Consider the following 26,933-nt stretch of genomic DNA (forward strand, 5'->3'; position numbering starts at 1 on the left):
TGGTGGAGGATGGAAAAACCCGGGGGCGCCATCTCTTGTAAGGTAACAGTTTCCCCTTCGCGCACCCAGGTCTCCGTCACACAAGCCAGGTCGACCCCCTGCGAGGTAAAGAAATCTCACAGGGTGGCGGTTTTGTTGCCTATAGACCTAGCATTGCACAACACCAGTGACGGAGGTGAGTAATCCTTGCTCACCCTACCCTCGTCCCTCGGGATGAGGCGCAGATTGGAAGGGGTACGAGCATATCCGTATCTCGATCCCCTTCGCCTATAACATCTGCCCTCACCGCCATACCTCCCTCACCCCTCCACGGTAGCAATCCCAAGCCTCATACTAGCCTCCATTTACAAAATAGAAAAACAAAACAAACCAAAAACAATTATACCAAAACAAAACCAATCCCCACCCCACTCAATATCCAATTAAGACCATTTGATCAAATTAAAGATAAATTGGATTGGTTACAATATTATCAGATCAATGAAATGTATAAGCTTGATAAGAAAAACGGTTTTGCAATGGAAAAAACCAAATTGGAAAAAGAGTTGTTAGATACTAATGTTAAAAACTTATCCAAAATGTATAATTTATTGTTGGAGTGGCATACATAGGATGAACAAGTTAAATCTGTGATGATAGATTGGGCAAGAGATGTTGGACACAATATAATGTTGGAAGACTGGGAAAGGTTGTGAAAGAGAGGGGTTAAGTTTACTGTATGCACTGTATTAAAAGAAAATATTATGAAAATGATGTATAGATGGTACTTAACCCCAGTAAAACTAGCTAAGATTTACCATATGAATGACAATTTATGTTGGAAGTGTAAAGAAAAAGAAGGCATCTTTTATCATATGTGGTGGACGTGTCCCAAGGTGAAAGACTTCTGGGAAAAGATCTATAATGAGTTGAAAAAAATGTTGAAAAATACATTTATTAAAAAACCAGAGGCCTTTCTACTTGGAATAATAGGACTGGAATTGCCCAAAAAAGATGTTAGACTGTTTTTGTATGCCACTACAGCGGCACAACTTTTATTAGCCAAAAATTGCAAATCTCAAGAAATACCAACAGTTGAAGAATGGCAGATGAAGATGTTAGACTTTTTGGAGCTGGCTGACCTGACTGGAAGAATCCACGATCAGAAAGAAGAGGAATATCAAGAAGGTGGGAAGAAATTTAAAGACTATTTAGCTAAATACTGTAACATAAGATAAGTACAGTGGTACCTTAGGTCAAGTACTTAACCTGAAACTGTACTTAACCTGAAGCACCACTTTAGCTAATGGGGCCTCCCGCTGCCACCGCACAATTTCTGTTCTCATCCTGAAGCAAAGTTCTTAACCCGAGGTACTATTTCTGAGTTAGCGGAGTCTGTAACCTGAAGTGTATGTAACCTTAGGTACAACTGTAGAAAGTATCAAATTGGTTTAGGATTAGAATAAGAATGAACTGTAAAACATTATGGATTTAAACTATTATGAAAAGAAAGGAAGATAGTATTTTGAAGGAGTTAATTTTATTAGAAAGAAGATATTGGAAAACTGTTAGAAGGTGATTCAATGAAATTCAGTTAGTGGGGATTCGAGGAAGTCAGTTAACAATGAAAATTAAATGAGGTCTTGGAAGTAATATGTGTTTATATGTTTGTCTTTTTCTTCTTTTTAGTATTGTAATGTTTTTTCTATGTGTGTTATACCTGTTATAAATCTGGAAAATCAATTTAAAATTTTTTGAAAAACAAAACAAAACTCACGGATCCACGGCTTCCTGGCCACTCCATGGCCCAAAAACGTGGTTTTGAAGCACGGATCCTCATGGATCCTCACGCTTTTTGCATTGAGCCACCCCAAACTCATTGTCAAATCACACATCAGAGCCAGGGGCACAGCCTGCACCACAAAAAAACCACACGAATCCTTGGTACAGCGGGGAGGTCGGTACACCAAAAGGAATCCTGTACTGCCCCTATTGCCCAACTTCCAGAACATGCACTCAGAAAACTGGGTCTTCCCAATAGGACGCCTGGTGCAGACTAATGACTTCCTAAAAATCACTGCACACACACCCCCCGCCCACATGACCTGGGTTGCTGTGCGTAAGAGAAATCTGGTGGGCAAGCAGCGGCAAGGACAGGCCCATCTGCTTCATCCAACCAGGTCTCTGTATATGCAGGTATATACAGATCACAAAAACCTGGAGTACTGGAGGAAGGCTAGACTTCTTAATCAGAGACAGGTCAGATGGTCGGAATTCCTGTCAGGTTTCCACTTCAAGATAGGATATGTGCCAGGCGTGCAGAATGCAAGGGCAGACGCACTATCTAGGACAGTGTTTCCCAACCTTGGGCCTCCAGCTGTTTTTGGACTACAACTCCCATCATCCCTAGCTAGCAAGACCAGTGGTCAGGGATGATGGGAATTGTAGTTCAAAAACAGCTGGAGGCCCAAGGTTGGGAAACACTGATCTAGGAAGCCAGAATATATGGAAGGGCAACAGGCTCCAACGGAGAGGTATGTGTTTGAACCTGAGCAATGGCAATGTGCAGCCACCATAGTGAGGGAGCAGGAGCTGCAGACACTCACAGAAAGGGATGAGTATGCACAAAGGAAACTGTCAGAAGTAAGGCAAAACGAAGGCAGTGAAGGGGGTTTTGAAGAAAGAGAGGGTTTACTTTATTACAAGGGGGCGCTGTATGTGCCAGATGGGGAGTTGAGAGCAAGAATTCTCAGGCAACATCATGACAATCCAACAGCGGGGCATTTTGGGCGTAATAAAACTATGTACTTGATTACCAAGGAATTCTGGTGGCCCAAAATTAAAGAGGAAGTAGCAGAGTACGTCAGGGGTTGTGCGGTTTGCCAAAGGGCAAAAGGGGAAAGCCTGCAGGCTTGCTCCAGCCTTTGCCCACACCTAACAAACCGTGGGAGGCGGTATCTATGGATTTTATCACAGACCTGCCGGTATCTCAGAGGAAAACAGTGATTCTAGTAGTAGTGGACATGTTGACGAAAATGGCGCATTTCATACCCTGTACCAAGATGCCTTCTGCACAGGAAACAGCCAAACTGTTTATAGACAACATATTCAGGTTGCATGGGATAGCCTCTAAGCTAATTACGGATAGAGGAAGTCAGTTTACTTCTCGATTCTGGAGGAAGTTAATGCAGCTGCTGGAGGTGTAAGTAAACTTCACCTCAGCTAGACATTCCCAGACAAATGGGCAATCAGAAAGGGTGAATGCTATCTTGCAGCAATACTTGAGGTGTTACAAAAGTCATCAGCAAAACGACTGGGCAGAAAAATTAAGTTTGGCTGAATTTGCATATAATAATGCAGTGCACATCTCTACAGGGGTGTCGTCCTTCATGGCCAACTATGAGAGGCATCCCAGGGCCTTTCCTGGGAGGGAAGAAAGGTTGTTGGTACCTGCAGCAGAAGAGTTTGTAGAAGAAATGGAGTTTCTGCATAGGATGCTGAAGGAGGACTTGGAAAGGTCAAAGTTAGAATACAAGCAGACGGTGGATGCTCGGAGGAGAGAGGGAGAAAATATATAAGTGGGAGATAAGGTTTGGTTGTCCTCCAGAGGGTTACCTTTTAAGGGTAGGTGTAAAAAGCTGGAACCCCGGAGGTTAGGACCATTTGAAGTAATAGAGCAAATTAACCTGGTGTCCTTCTGACTCCGCTTACCAGAGAACATGAAAATACACCCTGTGTTTCATAGATCCTTGCTATCACCATATAATCCTGTGCATAGGTATCAAGTGGAGGCAAGGGAACCTCCTCCATCTCTGATAATGGTGGAAAATGAGGAGGGGGAAGAGGTTGCGGAGAGTCTGGATTCCAGGTGGCATAGAAATAGGCTGCAATACTTAGTGGCTTGGGAAGGTTGTCCTGAAACTGAGAGCTCTTGGGAACCGGCAGAGAGTATCCAAGCGCCGGAGTTACAAGAGGAATTTCATGCACAATACCCCCACAAACCCAAACCCCACAATCGGCTACTAAAAGAGACATTTGTGCAGACTGATGAGGAAGAGGGAGACTTTTTCAGGTTTCAATCCTCAGAAGACAGCGAGAGTGACACAGATGGGGGGGGTCTTAGAAGGGGGGGTGATGTCACGGTATTGCCGGAGAATGAAGGGGAGGAGCAGGAAGAAAACAAAAACCCTAACAAAGAACATGACTGAACAGGAGAAAATTCAACTGGAAGAAAAGATTGGCATTAAAGCTGTGAATAAAGTAAAATATCTGGGAATTTGGCTCTCACCTAAAAATATAAATCTGGTTGAGGACAATTATAGTAAGGTGTGGCAGGACATTAAAAAGGACTTAGATACCTGGCACAGATTAAAACTTTCATGGACAGGGAGGATGTCAGCCATCAAGATGTGCATCCTCCCGAAATTATTATTCCTCTTTCAAAATATCCCGATAATTAAAGGCACCTCCCTCCTTAAAAACTGGCAAAAAACCCTGACCAAGTTTATTTGGCAGGGGAAGAGGGCCAGAGTAAAGTTGAAATATCTAACAGACTCGAGAGAAAGGTGCGGATTTGCAGTCCCAAATATTAGGTTATACTATGAAGCAGCCTGTATTTGCTGGATAAAGGAGTGGGCCACCCTCAGAAATTCAGACCTCTTAGATTTGGAGGGTTTCAATATAAGATTCGGGTGGCATGCCTACCTATGGCAAGAGAAAGGGGAGGTCCACAGAGGATTTTCTAATCATATAATCAGAGGCCCATTATTGGAAGTGTGGAAGAGGTATAAAAAACTGATTGAGAAAGGTATCCCATGGTGGCTCTCCCCAACTAACATCATCAAAATAAAAAAAATAAATATGGCGGATGAAAAATGCACGTATGAGGATATTCTGGAAAAGACAGAAACAGGATGGAGGGTGAAGCCTTATGAGGAACTGAAAGACAAAATAAAATAATGGCTCCACTTTCACCAGATTCACGCCTTATGGGGTGAGCATAAGAGATTGGGCATGAATGAAAAAAAATCGAGGTTTCAGGTTGAAATTCTGGAAAGTAATGATAAACTCCTCTCAAAAATATATAAACAATTATTGGAATGGGACACCAAGGAAGATCGGGTGAAGGGGGTTATGGTAAAATGGGAGAAAGACCTTGGTCATAATATAGATTATAATAAATGGCAAACACTCTGGACGAAAGGTGTAAAATTTACAGCTTGCGTAGCCCTGCAGGAAAATTTAGAGAAAATGGTATACCGTTGGTATTTGACCCCAGCAAAGTTAGGAAAAATGTATAAAACTGTTGACAACACCTGCTGGAGATGTAGAGACAAGGTTGGGACCTTCTTCCACACTTGGTGGACCTGTGATGTAATAAAAGAATTTTGGAAGCAAATTCATGACGAAATGAAAAAAATTTTGAAGTATAACATCCCTAAAACCCCCGAGCTGTTTCTCTTAGGGCTGATTGGTAAAGAAATAAAGAAAATAGACCAAACTTTTTTCCAATATGCCATGGCTGCGGCGAGGATCCAAATAGCACAAAAATGGAAAACCTCTGATTTACCTACGGTGGGAGAGTGGCAATTGAGGCTATATCAATATATTGAACTAGCGAGATTAACACAAAAAATAAGACAAAACAACTCAAGTAAATTTAAAGACGAATGGAACAAATTTTTAATTTATTTTGAAAATACCCAGGGAATAAATAATTTATCAGTAGACGATAGCTAAAATCATCAATGTATATTTGCTTTATCAAAACTGCAGAAGTAATATAAGAATTGGTAACTCCAAGACCGAGTTGGACGGAAGTTCTGTTAACTGTATTTGCGTCTTTTGTCTTTTCCTTTTTCTTTTCCCCCTTTTACTCTTTTTACCTTTATTTCTCTTTTTCTTTCTTTATTCTTTGTTTTTTTGATGGAACTCTTTTTTCCTTGATGGAACTCTTTCTTTGATGGAATTCTTTTTTGTATGTATGTATTTGTAATATAATGTAAACTGTGTATTTTTTCTTAATAAAAAAAAAAAAGAAGGGGAGGAGCAGAGACAGGCAGAGGAAGGGGGGCAGGAAGTGGCGATGGAGGAAAGAAGGGAAAGCCAGGAGGAGGAACAGCTCACAGATGTTGAACCAGAGCCTCAACACCGCACAGGAAGTTCTGGCACAGACAGTGAAACAATGCCTATTCTGTCTGCCAAAGAAAGGAGAGTGTTAAAGAGGAGGGGACAGAGACATCACGTGAAACTTCCACGGCTTTTCTGTTGTAGAAGGGGCGGGCATAAGGCACTCCCAGAATCTGAGCCGGAGGATTTGGATGCATGATTATAACGTGCTGCTTGTACATATGTAAAATAAAGACTGTACATATGTATCTCTGAGTGAGCAGAGGCATTTCTTGTGAAGAGCATTCACAAGCCATCACACCATGTTACAGCTTTTATAGCTTCCCATCGAGTAGGGGTGGTTATGTTCATTGATGGATTCTCTTCAAACCAATATTTTAAAGCTTTCCTAATTTTTAACTGGATATTTGTTTGGCCCACTTCCAATTTGGGATATATGTTTCAACTCCCTGAATACGTAATTGGATGGATGTCGAAGCATGATTATTCTAATACTAGCTGCTCTTAATTTTGTTTTTTAATCAAAGAACAATTTCTTCTTGGATAAGTGTTGTGTTGGAAGAATGATGGTTATATCAAATGCTAGTCATACTCAAAGTAGACTCACTGAAATTAATGGATGTAAGTTACTGAACATGTCTTTGTTGAAAATTGTGGTTCTGTTGCACTTTAGGCTGCGTTATCTCTTTGGGCATTTGTTGTGCATTAATTTTTCAATGTCACCATGCCCCCCCCCCCCTTGCAGAAGGTATTGAGGCATTGTGGGAGACTTTCAAGTAACAATGAGTTTCTCAGAGTAAAAGGGGCAGAATGCTGGCTAGGTGAAACTTAAGTCTCATGTGTTGCTTCCTTAAAAAAAAACAACAACAACAAGTTGGTATGTTTGGTTATAGTACCAGAGTAAACTTGGATCCTTCTGAAATGCATGTGGACAGTATGCATGATAGGTACATACAAAGGTCTCTATCATGCAGCTGATGAGGCTACTCTGCTCTTGTGACACTTTGTAAAGAAGCTTCTCTCTAATGAATGTCTTGCATTAGCTTTAGACAGTACCATCTAAATATAATGTTTGTCTTAGCCTTTAATAAAATGGGGATACATTTTGATACTTGCTTTCATTATCACTGAAGTGCATTCATTAATCAGTGTTCCCTATATATCCTTCTGTCTTAAATGTTATCAAGATGTTTTGCAGCTACCATCTCCTAGCAACATAGCATCCTCAAACTGACCCCATGTTATTTCATGAGGTATCTTTCCAGAAGGCCTTTAAGACCCCCTATTCTTGTTTCCTTTTTGCAAATGCAACTGGTTGCTTCCCTTTCTTTAATGGAAATCTTGATTTATTTTCTTTTTCATAGAAAACATGATTTTATTTCTTTTTTATTAATGAGATTTTTATTTTTAAAATTCCATAATACAGCAAAATAACGGCCACAAAAATTACAAATGGAATAAGTAGAATATGTAGTCCTCTCTTAAATGGAATTCTAAGCCCTTAACACCAACTCTCACCTGGGATCTTTCTTTTGCCCTCTCAGCCTCTCACCCTGGGAAACTGTCATTTCCCTATTACCCAGGGTCCTCCATCAACCACCTACCCCCCCATGAGTATATAATATCTGGACCTTAATAAAGGCCCCCCAGACATAGGACTCCAAAGAAAAAAGAAGAAAGAAAGAAAGGGATTATAAGAAAAGGAAAAAAAGAGGAGAGAAAGAAAAAGATAAAAAGACGAAAGAAAAAGCAACATGAGAAAAAGTTACAAAAAGAAAACTTCTGATTTTCCACCTGCTGATTACATAAAAAAAGAAAAAAATGATTATTTAAAACATTCAGTCCATGTTAACATCTATCTTCTCCACTTTCTGTTAATCAATATTTTTTTTAAGTCAGGTCAAGGTGTCTCAGAATCATTCACTTCCTTTCTCTCCAAAAGTCCAAGATGGGTTCTCTGATTGTTGTTATTATTGGTAAATGTCAACCGTATTTTTTCTTTTGACTTTACCTCCATTAATTCCCACCACTATTATGCCATATTGAGTGATATTAAATACTTCTGTCCATGTCCATTTTAAATCTCTCCATCATTATCACATATTGGACTAATCTTCATTTTTTCCTTGTTATATTTCCTTTAGTTCATGCCCAGTTCTGTATGTTTAAATTCCATTTTCTGATGTAGTTCCATTTCCTGTTTGTTGTGTTTATGATAGTATCCTGATCTGCTCCTCTAGGACCTTCCATTTTTGCTTTTTCCAGAGAGCGTACCATAACCTTAATAATAACATTCTCTGGATTTACTCGAGATCGTATGCCAAATACTGTGAGGAGAATCTGAGCTTACAGGGTTAAACAGCTCAGAATGTGCATTCTGCCTACTGTGGGGTGGAGAAACTCTGCGTCACTTCTGAGAGTCTCAGTTCTTTGTTCTGTTCTGCTTTCATTTTCATCCGGGGCAGACACGTTTGTACGATGTTCCGTACTCTGCTGGATAATGGATAGTTTCTGCTGTAAAGAAAGCGCTTTTAGTTTTAGTAATTCTGTGTGAGAGCCTGATTTATGCACATTGACGCACAGAAGACAGAAGGCTTTATTTCTGACCGCTGTGAGACTCTGCTTTTGCTCAGAGCTTTTGGAATGCGTGCTGCGCAACAGAAGCACGTCGGACCTTATCTCTTTGAGCAATAAATTATCTCAGAGGTTATGGAGCTGAAGCTTTTAGGCTGTCAGAGAAAGCCTGCTTTTATGTGCTGTGTGCTGAAGAGCTGTTGGCTGCTCTGAAGAAGAAAGCCCAGCTCTGAGACCCTGCCTGGAGGACAGCAAGGAGTCTCGCTGGCTGCCAGCTGTGTGCTGCAAAGAGTCGCTGGAGGCCTCTCCTCAGAAGACGGCTGGTACTCCTGAGTACTTCTGAGCCCCAAGGGAGGACCAGGGGAGGAGATGGCTGAATTCCAGGAATCTTTTGATGTCCCGTTTGAGAAGGTCACTGGCCAGAACTGGGAAATCTGGTCCAGAAGAGCACAGGGGTTGTTTTTGGCCACAGGGCTCTGGAGTTCTTTCCAGAAGGAGCCGGTCCCACCCATGCAAGCTGCTGCTGGAGCTGGTGCAGCAGGCGTGGAGGCTGCAGAGCAGAGAGAGCAAAGAGAGCTCTGCATGCTGAGAGCAAGTGTGGATGCTTTGCTGTTACCCCACCTGGAGGGTCTTACAACGGCCCAGGCCGCCTGGCAGGTGCTGAAGAGGCTTTGTGAAAGCGCAGCAGGAGCCAAGGGCTGAGAGGGAGCCGAGGGCCTGGTGGGGGCTGAAGGCCACATTCCTGAAGTTACAGCTGGGAGTTGCTGCTTTGTCTCCAGGAGCCCACGTGATGAGGAGGCCCGAAACCAGAGTGCTGGGGACCGTGCAGGCCCAGGCTGTGCACCCAAAGGTGGGGGTGCAGGGAATGCAGGAAGGGCTGAAGGGGATGCTGTGAGAGCTTTTGCTTTGAGACGCTGTTATAGATGTGGCTCCCCCTCCCATCTCGTGAGAGACTGCCCAGTGGAGGCACAGGAAGGGCCTAAAAGGTCATCTCCCGGAGCAACCAGATTAGGAGCTCTTCGAAACGTGGGAAGCAAAAGCCAAAGGCAGCTGGCAGAGACAGCCCTTAACATAAACATTTGGCAGCTTCTATGACAACAGTCAAGAGCTGTAAACAGGACGCTGTGCTGACCTTCATGATAGACTCAGGAGCGTCCCATCATCTCGTGCCCTCTGGTGGTTTTCTGAGGGACTGCAACTCTGTAGTCTCTGGAAAATCTGTTTGTTTGGCAGATTGGACTAAGCGTGCTCTGACTCAGACTGGCTCACTGTTTTGTTCTTTCTCACAGGATTCGATACCGGCGTTTGTCATTCCTGGACTGTCCTGTGCGTTGCTATCTCTCACCGCTCTTGTTGCTGACAATTATAGAGTCTGTTTTGAGAATAACATGTGTTCCATTTCCAGGGACAACAACTAGTCAGTGTGGAATGTAAAGACAGGCTGTTTGTGCTAGAGGCTTCTCTTACAGGTCCAGATACCATGGAGGCAGCTCAAGTGCAATGTACCAACGTTCCAGTCCATGATGCGTGTGCTCATCTCTGGCACAGACGTATGGCTCACGTGTCTTGGGGTTACGTGAAGAAGATCCCAGAATGCACTGAGGGGTGCAAAATGAAATCCTGTGCTAAGTTTCTTGAGTGTAGAGCGTGTAAGCACGCAAAGGTGAAAACGTGCACATACCCAAGGTCTGAAAGGATGACCACTAGGCCGTTTCAGCTGGTGCGTGCAGATTTGTGTGGCTCTATGTCAGTAGCCAGTCTGGGCGGGGCCAAATTTGCATTGGTGCTGATAGATGATTTTTCGAGGAATGGGTGGCTCTTTATGCTTAAACACAAGAGTGAGGCTGCGCTGCTAATCAGAGACTGGATCGCGGCAGTGGAACTGCACTTTTCCACGCACGTGCAGAATTTTCAGAGCGACCGGGTCGGAGAATTCACCGGGTCTGCGCTGCAAAGTTTCTTTCGCCAGAAGGGAATTCAACACAGGTTGACAGTTCCACACAGTCCCCAACAGAATGGCGTTGCAGAACTCCGGAACAGAACGCTGCAGGAGATGTCCGCAGCGTTGCTGTTTGATGCCGGGCTCCCACAGCGCTTTTGGGGGGGAGTCTTGGCAGACAGCCAATTTTACCTTGAACAGGTCGTTTAATTCAGTGGTAGGGGACACACCCTGTTTTCTGCTTCGTGGCAAGAAGCCCAAGGTGCATTTTTTCTGTTTTTGGCTGTGAGGCTTGGGTCCTCATACCAAAGGCCAAACGCAGAAAGGGTGGCCCTAGGTCCCAAAAGATGCTTTTCTGTGGGTATGAGCCAGGGACCAAGGGGTGGAGATTTGCCTATCCATCAGGGGATCAGTCCAGAATTCTGCTCAGCAACAGTGCTGAATTCTGTGAGCAGAGTGGGTGGACACGCATACATGGGAACCCTGATGTTCTTTCAGAGAGTCTGCTTGACTCTAATGATGAAGAAGAGGAAGAGGTTGAACCTGCTGCTGAGGCACAGAGTCCTGACCCAGAGCAGGTAGAAGGAAGAACTTCTCCTAAAGCTGTGAAGCTTGAACACAGCAGTGCTCCTTCTTCTCCCACAGATTCAGCTGAGAAGTCTAGGTGGCGTAGTAAGTCAGAGGGGGAACTCTCTGATGCCAAGGACGTTCTGGCTGGCCCTGGTGGGTCAGAGGGGGTATCTGAAATTGGGTTGCGCCGTTCAACTCGGGCAACGAAAGGGAAACCTCCTGACAGGTTTACAGTCACTAGTGAGTGGGTTGGTATGGCACAGTGTGAACCTGAGAGTTTTGAGGATGTTCAGAAATTGCCTCAGGAAGAAGCCAGCAAATGGCATGAGGCAATGCAGAAGGAGATGAGCTCAATGGAGTCTCTAGGTGTGTTCTCCCTCATGGAGACTTCCGGAGGCGGCGCGAAACAGCAATGGCGGTCCTCTTCGGGCTCTGAAGAGGGGCTCCGCAGAAAAGGGTCGTCCGCTGCGGCACAGCGGTGACCCACCAAGAAAAACCACGGGCAGAGCGAGCCCATGGCCGTGGGACTCGGCGGGCACCAGGAGCGACCCCAGAAGCGAAGAAGGAACCCCGTAAGGGGCTCCGGAACGTGGAAGGGGGAGCGGTGCTGTGAGTTCATCGCTCTTTCTGCGGAAGCGAAGCCGCACGGCTGCTGCTGATGAGCGCTGACCTTTCTTCTTGAAACATCAGGCTTTAAACTACATACTCGTGAGTAAGGATTAATTTTTTCGGGACTAAAAAATTTAAAATTTGGCTGAAAACGGGAGACGTCAAACAGGAAGTCCGTCTTCCGGCAGTGCTTTAAAGATCAAAAGCAAAGAATTTGACAAGCGGGAAGCGGTTTAAAAGGATTATAAAATTGGGACTATCGTGTGCTGACGGAATTGGCTTACAAAGGGGAAAAGAAAAAGACTTTTATTTCTAAACGTATTGGATTTTAAACGGGACTTTCCTCCCTTTTATGGATTACAAAGAATTAAGATACCAAACCTCGGACTGCCAGGAGAAGAAGAGCTGTCATTGCGGAAACTGTATTTAAAATAGAAACTGTTACATTTGAGTGTTACTGGCAAGATACAATTAAGGAAACTGTTACTTGCACCTTCTTTGTGAGACTTTGTTGTAACTTGGGAAGAGCTCTGCAAGCTAAAAAAAAAGTTATTGAAGGACTTTTGGTAAACTGTCTGGGACTGCAGGGACTTTAATGGCGGATAAATTTCTTTCTTTCCTATGAACTACAGTAGCACTCCCCCTAGTGGATTTTGGATTTACAAGTGCCTGGGAACAAAACTTTATTTTGACTCTCTGCTGCCTTGTTATTTACACTTTGGAACTGTCTTTCCCATGGGACAGCATATAATTTGACCTTGACTCATAGACAGGTGTGGAATGAGTGGCCAAGCGAAAACAAGATCTGCAAAAACGAAAGCAAGACAAGCCCAACTTGTGCAAACAACTTTGACTACCCAGTCACGTAGATCATCTGTCCCAGCTGTTTTGGAAGTACAAGAAAAGGAAGCTGTGCAGCCAGCATTAGAGGATATGGCTACAGGAGGATCTGAAACCTTCTTAAAACAAATGTTAGACCAATTTGCAATTCTGAACAAGAAGGTGGATGACCAATCGGCAAAAATTGACCAAGCCACATCCTCTATTACCAAACTGTCTGACCAAGTTGCACAACATACACAAGTAATTGGGAATCTTAAGGAAGCAACCGTGGAAAACTGGAAATTGGCTGAGGAAGCCAATCAAAAAGCAGAACAAGCAAATCAGAAAGTTGAGGCTATAAAAAGGGAGGTAAGGCCGCTACACAAGCACATCAGTGATCAGCAGGCCTACCTGTCTATGGTGGAACTGAGAAACCGGGAAAACAATTTGAGATTAAGAGCTATCCCAGAGCTCGAACAGGAAGATTTGATTGGTTACCTGACAGCAGAATTTTCTAAGTTCTGGGGTATAGAAGAAGACAAAGATTTTAAAATTACAACTGCGTTTAGATTGGGAAGAGTCGTGAGGAGGGACAGGCCCAGAGACTGTTTGATTATTTTGAGATCCAAGCAAGAGAGGGACAAAATATTAGGCCTCCATTTCAAGAAATCACTTGATATTCAAGGCAAAAGAGCAGAAATTTACAGAGATATACCAAAACAACTTTTGGACCTCAGAGCTACATACACAGACCTAGCAAGACTACTGAGAGGTAACACGATTCCTTATAGGTGGGAGTTCCCCCAAGGTTTATCATTCAACTTCAAAGGAAAGAAAGTTAAAATCAAAACAACAGAAGACCATCAGAAGTTCCTGAACGACCACGGAGAAGACCTTCAAAAGGGAGCAGCAGCATCCTGGCCACCGCCACCGCCTGGAATAGTACCGATACCTACACCCTCGGGTTCAGAAGAAAAGGAAGACATCTCACTATAGGAACAACAGATTGATTCAGGATGTCTCTGCAGCTGTACAGTTGGAATATAAATGGCAGGAATTCCCCGGAAAAAAAGAAGAAGGATTTTTCATATTTTGAAAAAAGAACAATTGGACATTATCTGCTTGCAGGAAACGCATGTGACTAGACTCCACAGGAAAGTGCTAATTAACAAAAGACTAGGCCAAGAATTTATTTCATCAGATAGAGTTAAGAAAAGAGGCGTAGTGATTTATGCAAAGGAGAACTTGTCACCGAAATTTTTATTTAAAGATGAGCAAGGAAGAATTTTGGCAATTGAAATACAAACACAGGGAGAAATTTTTTTGATATTAGGTATTTATGCACCAAATGAGGGGAAATCGGAATTCTACAAGAAGCTGCATGAGATAATGCTGGACTATCTGGACTATACCAACATCATAATGATGGGTGACATGAATGGGGTGGTCTCTACTCACATGGATAAGTCACAAAATCAAAATTTAACTAAAGACGGCAGACTACCTAAAACTTTTTTTGAACTAACTGACAATATGGACTTGATTGACATCTGGAGGACAAAGAATCCCTTAGGTAAAGAAGGAACATTCTTTTCTGAGGCCCACCTGTCATGGACAAGAATCGACCAAATATGGACAACTAGAGGGCTGGCACCTAAGACTAGAAAAGTGGAAATCTGCCCAAAAACTTGCTCCGACCATAACGCCTTGAAAGTGGAATTGAGACTTACTCCAATCGGTTCCTTCAGATGGAAAATGAATGACACCCTACTAAGAGATCAGGAGATCGTGAAGAAGGCCCAAAAAACTTTAAAGGATTATTTTGAAATTAATTTGAACACCTCGGTGGAAAAGAGAACGATCTGGGACGCAAGTAAAGCAGTAATGAGAGGGTTTCTGATACAACAGAATACGATCAAGAAAAAACTCTGGAATGGAAAAAAGGACAAGATATTAGAGAAGATAAGAGACGGAGAGAAAAAACTGAGACTAAAACCAAAATCAAAAGAGGTTCTAAGAGAAATTAAATTCCACCAAGCACAATATGCGAAATTGATAAACCAAGAAGTGGAATGGAAAATTAAACAAATGAAACAAAGATCATTTGAATCGGCGAACAAATGTGGAAAACTGCTAGTATGGCAGTTGAAAAAGAGACAAAAATTGAACTTTGTTACCAATCTGGAGGTTGAAGGGAGAAATATCCAGAAACCAGAAGAAATTAGAAAGTGTTTCCAGAGATATTTCAAAAAACTTTATACGCAAGGGCCTCAGGAAGTGACTGAGATAGACCAATTTTTAAAAGTTAATGGACTACCAAAACTATCTCAGGAGAAGAGAACAATCTTGAATTACAGAATAACACAACAGGAAATCGAGGGTGCCATTCAGAATATGCAACCAGGCAAATCTCCAGGCCCAGATGGACTTACCTCCAAGTACTATAAGACATTAAAAGACTATTTGATACAACCACTAATGGAGGTTTGTAACCAGATTATGGAGGGGAGGAGGGCACCGGAAATGTGGAAAGAAGCCTTCATCACATTGATACCTAAACTGGAAACTGAAAAGACTCAACTTAAGAACTACCGTCCCATCTCACTCCTGAATGTGGATTACAAAATTTTTGCAGATATTTTAGCAAGTAGACTTAAAAAAGTACTAAATGAAGTAATTCACAAGGACCAGGCAGGCTTTCTCCCAGGTAGACATTTGTTTGATAATACCAGGAACATTATTGACATTTTGGAACTTTTGCAAACTAACATTAATACTAAAGCAGTGTTAATTTTCATTGATGCGGAGAAGGCCTTTGACAACATTTCTTGGAGGTTTATGAAGAAAGATTTGGAAGGGATGGGAGTGGGACGGGGGTTTGAAAATGGCATAGAAGCAATTTATTCAGAGCAAAAAGCTAAATTGATAGTGAACAATGTGGTGACAGAAGAGTTTAAAATCGAAAAAGGAACACGACAGGGGTGCCCTCTTTCCCCTCTTTTATTTATCTCAGTCCTGGAGGTGCTTTTGAATATGATTAGGGAGGACCGGTTGGTGCAAGGAATACAGGTCGGAGAGAAACAATATAAACTGAAAGCTTTTGCAGATGACTTGGTTTTAACACTACAGGAGCCAGAACCCAGTACAAAAAGGGTTTTAGAGCTGATTCATGAGTTTGGTCGGGTAGTGGGATTCAAGTTGAATAAGCAAAAAACTAAAGTTTTTGGAAAAAACTTGACACCTTTAGAAACAGATGGGTTTCAGAGGGAAACAGAATTAAATGTGGTTAAAAAGGTGAAATACCTAGGGGTTAATTTGTCTCCCAAAAACTTGAATTTATTTAAAGATAATTACGAAAAATGTTGGTCAGAAGTTAAAAAGGATTTAGAAACTTGGTCAAGATTGAAACTTTCCTTGTTGGGTCGAATTGCAGCTATAAAGATGAACGTATTGCCTAAGATGTTTTTGTTTCAAGCCCTACAGATCGTGGACAGAGTGGAATGTTTTGGTAAATGGCAGAAGGATATTTCTAAGTTTGTTTGGCAGGGCAAAAAGCCCCGAATAAAATTTAAAATACTAACTGATGCAAAAGAAAGAGGGGGGTTTGCCCTGCCAGACTTAAGGTTATATTACGAAGCTGCAGCCTTCTGCTGGATGAAGGATTGGTTACTCTTAGAGAACACTGATGTCCTAGATCTGGAAGGGTTTAATAATTCTTTAGGATGGCATGCATATTTGTGGTACGACAAGGTAAAGACTCATAAAATGTTCAAAAACCATATTGTCAGAAAAGCAATATTTATGGTCTGGACAAAATACAAAGACTTATTAGAAAGTAAGACCCCGAGGTGGTTATCACCAGTGGAGGCCAAGGCCCGGAAAAAACCCAATATGGAGGCCGGCTGGCCGAAATATGGGGAAATAATAGAAAAAAATGGAGACAATTGGAGGTTGCAGAGCTATGAAAAACTAAAGAATAAGGTGCAAGATTGGTTTCATTATGCTCAAATTCAAGAGGTTTTTAAGTTGGACAAAAAAACAGGATTCCAGGCGGAAAAATCGAAACTAGAGACAGAACTGTTAGAACCAAAGATTAAGGTACTTTCGAGAATGTATAACTTGCTGCTTAAATGGAACACTCAGGATGAGACAGTCAAATCAGCCATGATAAAATGGGCTCAGGATATTGGGTACAACATTATGTTTGAAGACTGGGAAAGGTTATGGACCACTGGTATGAAATTCACGGCATGTAATGCCTTGAAAGAAAATATTATGAAAATGATATACAGGTGGTACATGACCCCAGTCAAGCTTGCTAAGATATATCATCTGTCTGATAATAAATGTTGGAAATGTAAGGAGGCTGAAGGGACATTCTTTCACCTTTGGTGGACTTGTCCAAAAGTGAAGGCGTTCTGGGAAATGATCTATAATGAGTTTAAAAAGGTGTTTAAGTACACCTTCCCTAAGAAACCAGAGGCCTTCCTCCTGGGCATTGTCGGCCAGAAGGTGTCAAAGAAGGATAGAACTTTTTTTATATACGCAACTACAGCAGCAAGAATCCTCATCGCAAAATACTGGAAGATACAAGATTTACCCACACTGGAAGAGTGGCAGACGCAATTGATGAACTATATGGAACTGGCCGAAATGACTGGCAGAATCCGAGACTTGGGAGAAGAAACAACGGAGGAGGATTGGAAAAAATTTAAGGAGTATTTACAAAAAATTTATAAGTTATATGAATGTTAAGAACTCGCACGATTTGGAAAATTTAGCTCCAGCAATAAGATTTGATGGTATGGGAAATTAAGTTATATTAATGAAAGGACTAATGTTTAAAATAATATTATATTTGTCTTTAGGGTAAATTGATAATAAGTATTTTAAACTTAAAATATAATTTTTTGAAAGAACAAAAGAACGCACGAAACAAGGTTATAATTTGCTGATATTTTTATTGTAAAGAACGCATGGTGAGGGAGACGTGGGGTAGTCCGGTTGGTTATGGAAAAATGTTTTGAAAGGATGATTTTCTTTTTCTTTCTTTTTTCTTTTCTGTTATTTCTTTGTATATCCGACTTTGTATCTTTATCTGGAAAAAATGCAATAAAAAATATTATTAAAAAAAAATAGGTGTGTTCTCCCTCATGAAGTTGGCAGCGGGCAAACAGGCCGTGAGTAGCTGCTGGGTTTACCGTCTTAAACCCACAGCAACTGAAGAACCACAGTACAAGGCTAGGCTAGTAGCCAGAGGGTTCACGCAGCGGAAGGGGTTGCATTATACTGAGGTATATGCTTCTACTTCCAGAAGTGAAACTGTGCATGCTCTTAGCCATTGCTGCACAAAGAGGTTTGCTGGTGCATCACTTTGATGTGGATGTAGCCTACTTGAACTCAGACCTCCAGGAGGATCTGTACATGCTTCCTCCTCCAGGGTTTGAGGGCAAGGAGCAAGGTACTGTATGGAAATTTCACAAGTCAATTTACGGTTTGAAACAAACGGCCAGGAATTTGAACTTGTGCCTGAATGAAGCCCTAGCGAAGCTAGGCACCTTCTGCGCCCCCCCAACTTGCAAAGGAGCCCGATTACGGGTTCCGAAGCGGAGCGGGGAAGTGGCGCGGTGCTGTGAGTCAACTGCTTCTTCCGTGGAGTGAAGCCGCACAGCCGTTACCGGAGAGCGCTGCCTTTTTCCTGGGACAATTTGGCTGTAAAACAACGATCCGTGAGTAGGCTAATTTTGGAAACAAAGCAACTAAGAAATAATTTGGTACCGAAGCGGAGAGGCATAAACAGGAAGTCTGCCTTCCGTTTTTTGTAAATGGAGTAAAGCAATGAACTTGTAAGCGGAAACCTTGAAAGACGTTGGAAAAGGATTATAATTCGAGGATCAAATAAGTGACTTTCCCCCCTTGATTGCAGGAAAGGAGGGGGGGAAAGGTTTGAAACTGTATTTCCCTGCAAAAAGAGAGAAAAAGAAGCTAAAATTCACCGCTCAAAAACCTGGGAACGGATGGCCAGTGAACAGTAAGAATGCCGTATTGTGAAATGCGCTGTTGCTGAAAGTACTTTTTGACAGTTAACTCTGCATCTGAGATACAAGTCAGATACAATATTTCTGATTGGCTTCTCCTGGTTTTAAAGTAACAGAAAACAATTGGGATTGAAACTGTCGTCCTTTCTGTGAACTGGGGGGCTAAAGGAAAAAAGTTAATTACTTTAAGACATTTTTGACTGCTACTGTGTCCCCCTAGAGGAAGTTTGAAACTGTTACAATAGCAGCTGGGCCAGGGGAATTTTCCACTTCAAAACAAATTCTGATCGTGAGATTGACCTTGGATCTTATCTAGAGTGTTATGGCAGATGGAAAGGAGAAAATAGATTCGCTACAGGAAAGAGCAATGAGGTCTGGCAGATTATTTCGTACAGACGGTGGGCTGCAGCGAAGAGCATCGACATCTGGTCCTTCTGGATTACCAACAGGAGCCTCATCGACACAACCTAAACCCAAAGGAATGGCAGCTGAAGATGCTTTGGCTCAGGCACTTGTTTGGAAAAAATAAGTAAACAAGTAGCCAAAGCATCGGGCAAAATTGACCAAAATACCACAAGTATTAATAATTTGGGACAGAAGGTAAATACCAATACAGAAACTATTCAGAAATTACTACAGGAATCTACCTCGACACGAAAGACAGCTGAAGAGGCAAAGGATATAGCAACTGCTCTAGAAGAGAAGATACCACCGATACACAAACAACTGGAAGACCACAGATCAATATTGTCTATGATTGAGTTGAAGGAGAAGCAAACCAATTTAAGAATCAGGGCTGTACCTGAACTTGAGAAAGACAACTTGATTGATTTTCTTACGCAGGAATTTGCAGACTTTTGGAATCCAGATTTGGATAAGGACAACTTCAAGATAGTGAGTGCTTTTAGGCTTGGAAGAGGAGGGAAGAAGAACAGGGTGAGAGACTGTTTGATCACCCTCCAAACAAAAGAGGAGAGAGACAAAATCTTGAGTCTGCATTTCCAGAAGACTTTGGAAATTCATCAGTCAAAAGTAGAGATATTTAAGGACATTCCGAAATATCTTTTGGACCTTAGGTCCAACTATAGAGATTTGGTCGCCCTGTTGAGAAGCAACGGAATTATTTTTAGGTGGGAATTCCCCCAAGGCCTATCCTTCAGTTACAAAGGGAAGAAGATAAAAATAAGATCAGAGGACGACAAAGATAGATTTTGGAGAGACCACGGAGAAGACTTGCAGAAGGAAGCTGCAGAAGAGTTAAGAGCACTAGTAAGTGAAACTTTAGACATACCAAGATTACCTCCTGAACTAAAAGACCGCCTGGAGAAGGTGATACCACCGGCAGATCAGGAACAGGCACTGGGTGCAGTTGGAGGAAAAGCAAAGTAACTACATCATGGCTCTGCAACTATTAATCTGGAATTGTAATGGTTTGAACTCCCCTCAGAAAAGGAAATATGTGTTTCATTTGTTAAAAAAGGAACAATTGGACTTGATTTGTTTACAGGAAACACATGTAACAAGACTACACAGGAAAGTACTGATTAATAAAAGACTGGGTCAGGAGTTTATTTCTTCGGACAAGGTCAAAAAAAGAGGGGTAGTGATTTATGCAAAGGAGAGACTATTACCGAAATTTATCTTCAAAGATGACCAAGGAAGATTCGTGGCAATTGAAATTCAAACACAAGGAGAGAAATTTTTGATAGTAGGAGTTTATGCACCAAATGAGGGGAAATCTGAATTTTTTAAAAAGTTGCATGAGACTTTGATGGACTATTTGGACTATAATGTGATTTTGATGGGAGACATGAATGGAGTGGTAACTACACATATGGATAAGGCACAAAGACAGGTAGTCACTAAGGACGGCAGACTACCGAAAACTTTTTTTTGAGATGACAGACAACTTGGACTTAGTTGATATTTGGAGAACAAAGAATCCCTTGACTAGAGAGGGAACCTTCTTCTCTGAAGCCAAACTGACATGGACAAGAATTGACCAAATATGGACTTCTGGGTTAGCGCGAACGGCTAATGGCGGATTCCCTCTGAGCTCCGGAGGGAATCGGCTTCGCAGGATCAGGGTCTTACTGCTGCGGCGACACGGGGACCCCTAAAAATCACAGGCAGAGGAGCCTGTGAACCTGGTGACTCGGCGGGCACCATTTGCGCCCCCGACCTGCGAAAGAGCCTTTTTAAAGGCTCCGGAACGGGGGACGGGGTGAGCGGCGCGGTGCTGTGAGTCGACTGCTTCTCCTGCGGAGTGAAGCCGCGCTGCCATGGCCGGAGAGCGCTGACTTTTTCCTGTGAATTGGACTCTAAAACTACAACCCGTGAGTAGAATGGAACTGGATTCAGAAAAATTTTACTTTGAATTAGGCACGATCGGGGAAGACGTAAGCAGGAAGTCCGTCTCCCCGTCCTGTAAACAATCTGAAGCAAGGACCTACTAACTAAGGTCGAGAGAATTTTTTCTCATTTATTGGGTTAAAGTTATTAATTTCACGACTTGGCATGATAAGAACTTTACCGGAGGATAAGAGCTAATTTTGGGAGCTGAAGTTTCGCCTCCCCCCGGACCCGGGAGTGATCTGCGAGAAAGCCTGGTGAAAAAGTATTGAAGATTTTGACAGCTGTCAAATTAGCTGTCAAGACGGGAAAAGAGAACTTTGTTTCTGCTGTTTCTGCTGGCTGTATTTGCTACAATTTGATTATATCTTGTGGAAAATAAGGAGAACTGATACAAATTAATTTGACTTTTGGATTTGAACTGGAAGGAATACTAAGTAACCAAAAATCCCTCTAGAGGGGGTTTTGGGACATTACAAGGATGGCTGAAGTAGGAAGAATTCAAGCTGAACTGGATAAAAATTTTGTTCTCTTGGGAAAGATACAAGGCCCAATCGATGTTTTGGCTACAAAGGCTGAAACTCTGGACTTAACAGTAAACAAACTTATTGAATTCGATAAGGATCTGACACAGGAAGCCTACGCAGCTGGTAAAGAAAAGAAACCGGAGAGCTTGGAGAATGTGGAGAAAGAGATACACACTGACTCCGAGGATAAGGAAGGAGGAGTTGTAATGCTACAGAAGACAGAGGAGGGCCAGAGGCCTGACAAGATGGCTATAAAGGGAAATAAGAACTTGATGGTGAAAACTTGGTTTAATCTGGAGACTGAAAGATGGAGGGATCTCCTTATGAGGAGATGTGAAGACCCAAGGATTATAAATTTGATTAAAGTGGAAGTCGGAGCTTTGGGGACATTTGGACTTGAAAGAAGTAAGAAACAAGATTTTGGCTCCACTCCTAAGTATGGAGCTCTGGCTGGAAGAAACATGGACCCCATTGGGCTTGAACTTCTCTGAGAGCTGGTGTTTAACATCAAAGACTACCAAAAAAAACGGCAGAGAGGAATTGAGAGAGACTTAAGGGCCTCGGACGTGAGATCTCCAGGCTGATAGTAAATTGATTGTTATGTGTTGGGGATTGAAACCGGGAAAAGGGGGGATGGAGTTTGGGAATCCAAAGGCTATACAATTATAACTTGTTTTTGTTTTTACTTTGTCTTGCTTTTTGTATGAAAAGTGGGGAAATCGTGGAAAGGAAATTAGGTCGACTTTAGAATAGGGTGTTAAGAATAAGAAAGAAAGATATAATTAATAATTAAGACATATGTATTGATGTATAAATATTGTTGTTTATAAGGTAAGATTGGTAAGAACTTGTTGAGCCGACATTGAACTAGAATACAAGAGGGGGAGGTGTGGGGAAGTCAGGGAAATAAGTTATAGAAAATAAGGATTGTGATGAAAATTGTATGTGTTTTGTAGTGTCTGTTTTTTTATTTTTTTTCCTGCATGTCTCTCTTTTTGTCTTTATGTGTATTTTAAAATTTTCAATAAATATCATAAAAAAAAGAATTGACCAAATATGGGTAACTAGAGGAATGGCACCAAAGATAAGAAAAGTGGAAATCTGCCCAAAAACTTGCTCCGACCATAATGCTGTAAAGATGGAGATGAAGCTAACACCTACTGGTTCCTTCAGATGGAGGATGAATGACACCTTATTCAGAGATGAAGAAGTGTATAAAAAGGCCCCAAAAACCTTGAGAGATTATTTTGAGATAAATATGAACACCAATGTGGAAAAAAGAGTAATCTGGGACGCCAGCAAAGCTGTTATGAGAGGGTTCTTGATACAACAGAATGCATTAAAGAAGAGAATTCAAAATGAGAAGAAGGAGAAAATTTTGGAGAAAATAAAAGAAGGTGAAAAGAAATTGAGAGCAAAACCTAAGTCGCAAGAGATTTTGAGAGAAATAAAATTATATCAAGTACAATATATGAAAATGATCAATCAGGAGATAGAATGGAAAATTAAACAAATGAGACAAAAAACATTTGAGTCGGCTAATAAATGCGGGAAATTGTTGGCTTGGCAAATGAAAAAAAGACAAAAATTAAACACAGTTACAAATTTAGAAGTGGAAGGAAGGAATATACAGAACCCAGCTGAGATTAGAAATTGTTTCCAGAGGTACTTTAAACAACTATATACACAAGGACCACAGAAAGAAATTGATCTAGATCGATTTTTGAAAACAAATGGATTACAAAAAATCTCTCAGGAAAGTAAATCAATGTTGAACTATAAAATAACTGAACAGGAGATAGAAGGTGCTATTCAGAATATGCAACTAGGCAAATCTCCAGGACCGGATGGACTGACCTCTAAATATTACAGATCCTTAAAAGAATGGTTGGTACAACCTTTGAAGGAAGTCTGTAATGAAATAATGGACGGGAAAAGGGCACCAGAGTCGTGGAAAGAAGCGTATATTACACTCGCACCGAAAACAGAGACTGAAAAGACGCAACTTAAGAACTACCGCCCCATCTCATTGCTTAATGTGGATTACAAACTTTTTGCAGACATTTTGGCTAAAAGATTAAAAAAAGTGTTAGTGGAAGAGATTCACAAAGACCAAGCAGGCTTTCTCCCGGGTAGACACTTATCGGATAATGTGAGAAACATAATTAATATCTTAGAAAAATTACAAGTGAACATAAATACTAAAGCAGTTTTGATATTTGTGGACGCGGAGAAAGCTTTTGACAATATTTCTTGGAGCTTTATGAAGAAGAACCTACAGGGGATGGGGGTAGGCCAAGGCTTTGAAAACGGTATAAGTGCAATTTATTCAGAACAAAAGGCTAAACTAATTGTAAATAATGTGGTGACGGAAGAATTTAAGATAGAAAAAGGGACACAACAAGGTTGCCCAATCTCCCCATTGCTCTTTATATCGGTCCTGGAGGTTTTGCTAAATATGATTAGAAGGGACCAACTGGTAAAAGGTATACAAGTCGGAGCTAAACAGTACAAATTGAGAGCATTTGCAGATGGCTTAGTATTGACGTTACAGGAGCCAGAATCTAGTACCAAAAGGGTTTTAGAACTGATTCAAGAATTTGGTCAGGTTGCAGGATTTAAACTGAATAAGTTAAAAACCAAGGTTTTGGAGAAAAAATTAACACCAATTGAGAGAGAGAGGTTTCAGAACGAGACAGGCTTAACAGTGGTTAATAAAGTGAAATACCTGGGTGTGGTGGTTGGGAGTTACTCGTGCGTAATCCTGCTCCATTTGAGCATCGGATTGCCTGGTTAAACCCTCCGGACTGCGCAGCACATCTTAGCGTGGCTGCCCTTAGTCACTCGTAGAATCTGTCTGTGGGCGTTTCTTAAAGCGTTGCCAACATAAGAGTTGTTTGACGCCCAATCGTTTCCGCCTCTCACTGCGCGGGAGTCTCCTGCGCAGGGTGGGCGTGGGCAGCGGGGTGCTTGGGCTCTCCTCGCTAACTTCCAACGAAGAGTCTTGGAGCCCCTGCACCTCCCTGTCCCATTGCTCTCCCTGATCCCTGGTGTTACACTCATTCTCTTCCCCTTCTTCCCGGCTGAGTCTCCCTCTAGCGCTTGGACCTTCCCCTGCAGAATCTGAGACCCTTTCCTTCTCCCGTGCCTCTGATGGCAGTTCCCTGACATCCACCTCCCTCCCAGGGCCCCCTTCACTCCCCCTCCGACCCGGGGGCTCTATTGCAGCCTCTTCTCGGGTCGGCGAGCCAAGGAAACCCCTGAAAGAGCTGTCCTCCTCATCTGTGGGTGTGAACACCTCTTCCCACCTGCCAAGGTTCCCACCCAAGGAATGACTCTCCCAATCCGATTCTTCTTCGGATTCTGAAAACCCTTCGAAACTCTCTTCCTCCTCTGTGGTGCCGAACTGTTCTTCCCAGAATCGCTCTAAGGGCTTGGGCTTATCTGGGAACCGTCGGTGGAACACTTCCACCATGTGCTCGTCGCCCACTGCCTCTGCTGGCACCCACGTGTTTTCCGACCAGGGCTCTCCTTCCCACGCCACCAAGTACTGCACCTGCCGCCCTCGCCACCTTGAGTCCACTATCTCTGCGGCCGAGCTCTGGTGTTCCCTCTCTTATACCTGTGGTTGTGGCAAGACTTCTACCTCCCGCCCCTCGAATTCCCGCCCCTCTCTGTGTGGTGAGAGTAAGGACCTGTGGAACACGGGATGTATTTTCATGTTGTCGGGCAACCTGAGCTTGAATGCCACGGGGTTTATCTGTTGTATGACTTCAAACGGGCCCAGTCTTCTGGGCTGCAACTTCTTGCACCCTCCCTTAAAGGGTAACCCTTGAGTGGACAACCACACACGATCCCCCACCCTAATGGTTTCCCCTTCCCTCCGGTGTTTATCTGCTTGCTTCTTGTAACTGGCTTTGGCCCTTTCTAGGTTCGTCTTGAGCTGTTGATGTAACGCTTCCATTTCTTCCACAACTGTTCAGCTGCAGGCACACTCCAGCTCTGTTCCTCATTACCCAGGAATGCCCTGGGATGACACCCATAATTGGCCAAGAAGGGGCTCATACCGGTGGACACATGTTCAGCATTATTGTACGCAAATTCTGCTAGCGCTAGTTTCTCTACCCAATCATTCTGCCTTTCGCTAACGTAGCAGCGTAAGTATTGCTGGAGAACACGGTTTGCCCTTTCCGCCTGCCCACTGGTTTCTGGGTGTCTCGCTGTCGAGAAGCTGACCTCGACTTGCAGTAGGCTCATGAGCTTCCTCCAGAACCGGGAAGTAAATTGTTTTCCGCGGTCAGACAAAACCCTCAAGGGGGCGCCATGCAGCCTGAAAATGTGTTCTACAAACAACCTTGCCGTTTCTTCTGCCGTCACTGCATGGGAGCAGGCGATAAAATGGCACATTTTGGTTAGCAAGTCGACTACTACCATCACTGCTGTTTTTCCCCTCGATTTGGGCAAATCCGTCATGAAATCAATTGACACCACCTCCCAGGGTTTGTTTGGCGTGGGTAAGGGTTCCAGCAAACCCGCTGGCATCGTGCGTTCCCCTTTGGCCCTCTGGCAGCGGTCACACCCTCTTACATATTCGCGTACATCTTCCCTCACCCATGGCCACCAAAATTGTCGGGTCACCAGCATCATGGTTTTGTGTTGCCCAAAGTGCCCCGCTGTGGGGGTGTCATGTAGTTGTTTGAGTACCCTTCTTCTTAGAGCCTCCCCCGGTATGTACATCGCCCCCTGTAGTACAACACCCCTTCCTTCTCTTCAAACCCCTCTGGTGCTCCCCTCCCCTCTTGGAGTTCCCTGATTTTTGTCCGGGCAAATTCATCGTCCCTAGTGAGTCCGGCCAGTTCTCTCGTGCCCACTAGAGTACCCCCACACACCCATCGGTCCTCAGGTATGACGTGGCGGGTCTCTGGCGGCTCCTCTCCTTCAAAGTACTCTGGTTTCCGTGAGAGAGCGTCTGCTCTCACGTTTTGCTCGCTGGGCACATACTGGATTTCAAAGGAAAACTTGGAAAACTCCTGCGCCCAGCGGATCTGTCTCTGGTTGAGCACCCGTGCTGTCCGCCAACATTCCAAGTTCTTGTGATCTGTGCAGACCTGGATCTTATGCTGCGCCCCTATCAGCAAATGGCGCCACCGACGAAAGGCGGCGTAAATTGCTAGCAGTTCTCTGTCATACACGGTGTAGTTTTGTTCCGACTTGCTCAGCTTCCTCGAGAAAAAGGCGCACGGTTTCCATTCTTGCTTGTTCAGTCCTGGCTGCAACAGGACCGCCCCGATGGCTCTGTCTGACGCGTCCGTCTCCACCCTCATTCGTTTCTCCAAATCCACATGTAGTAATTGTTCCTCCGACGCGAATGCCTTCTTCAAATTTTCAAAGGAT

This window comes from Podarcis liolepis, assembly GCF_965112155.1.
Source record: "Podarcis liolepis genome assembly, chromosome: W".
In the NCBI taxonomy this organism is placed as follows: domain Eukaryota; kingdom Metazoa; phylum Chordata; class Lepidosauria; order Squamata; family Lacertidae; genus Podarcis; species Podarcis liolepis.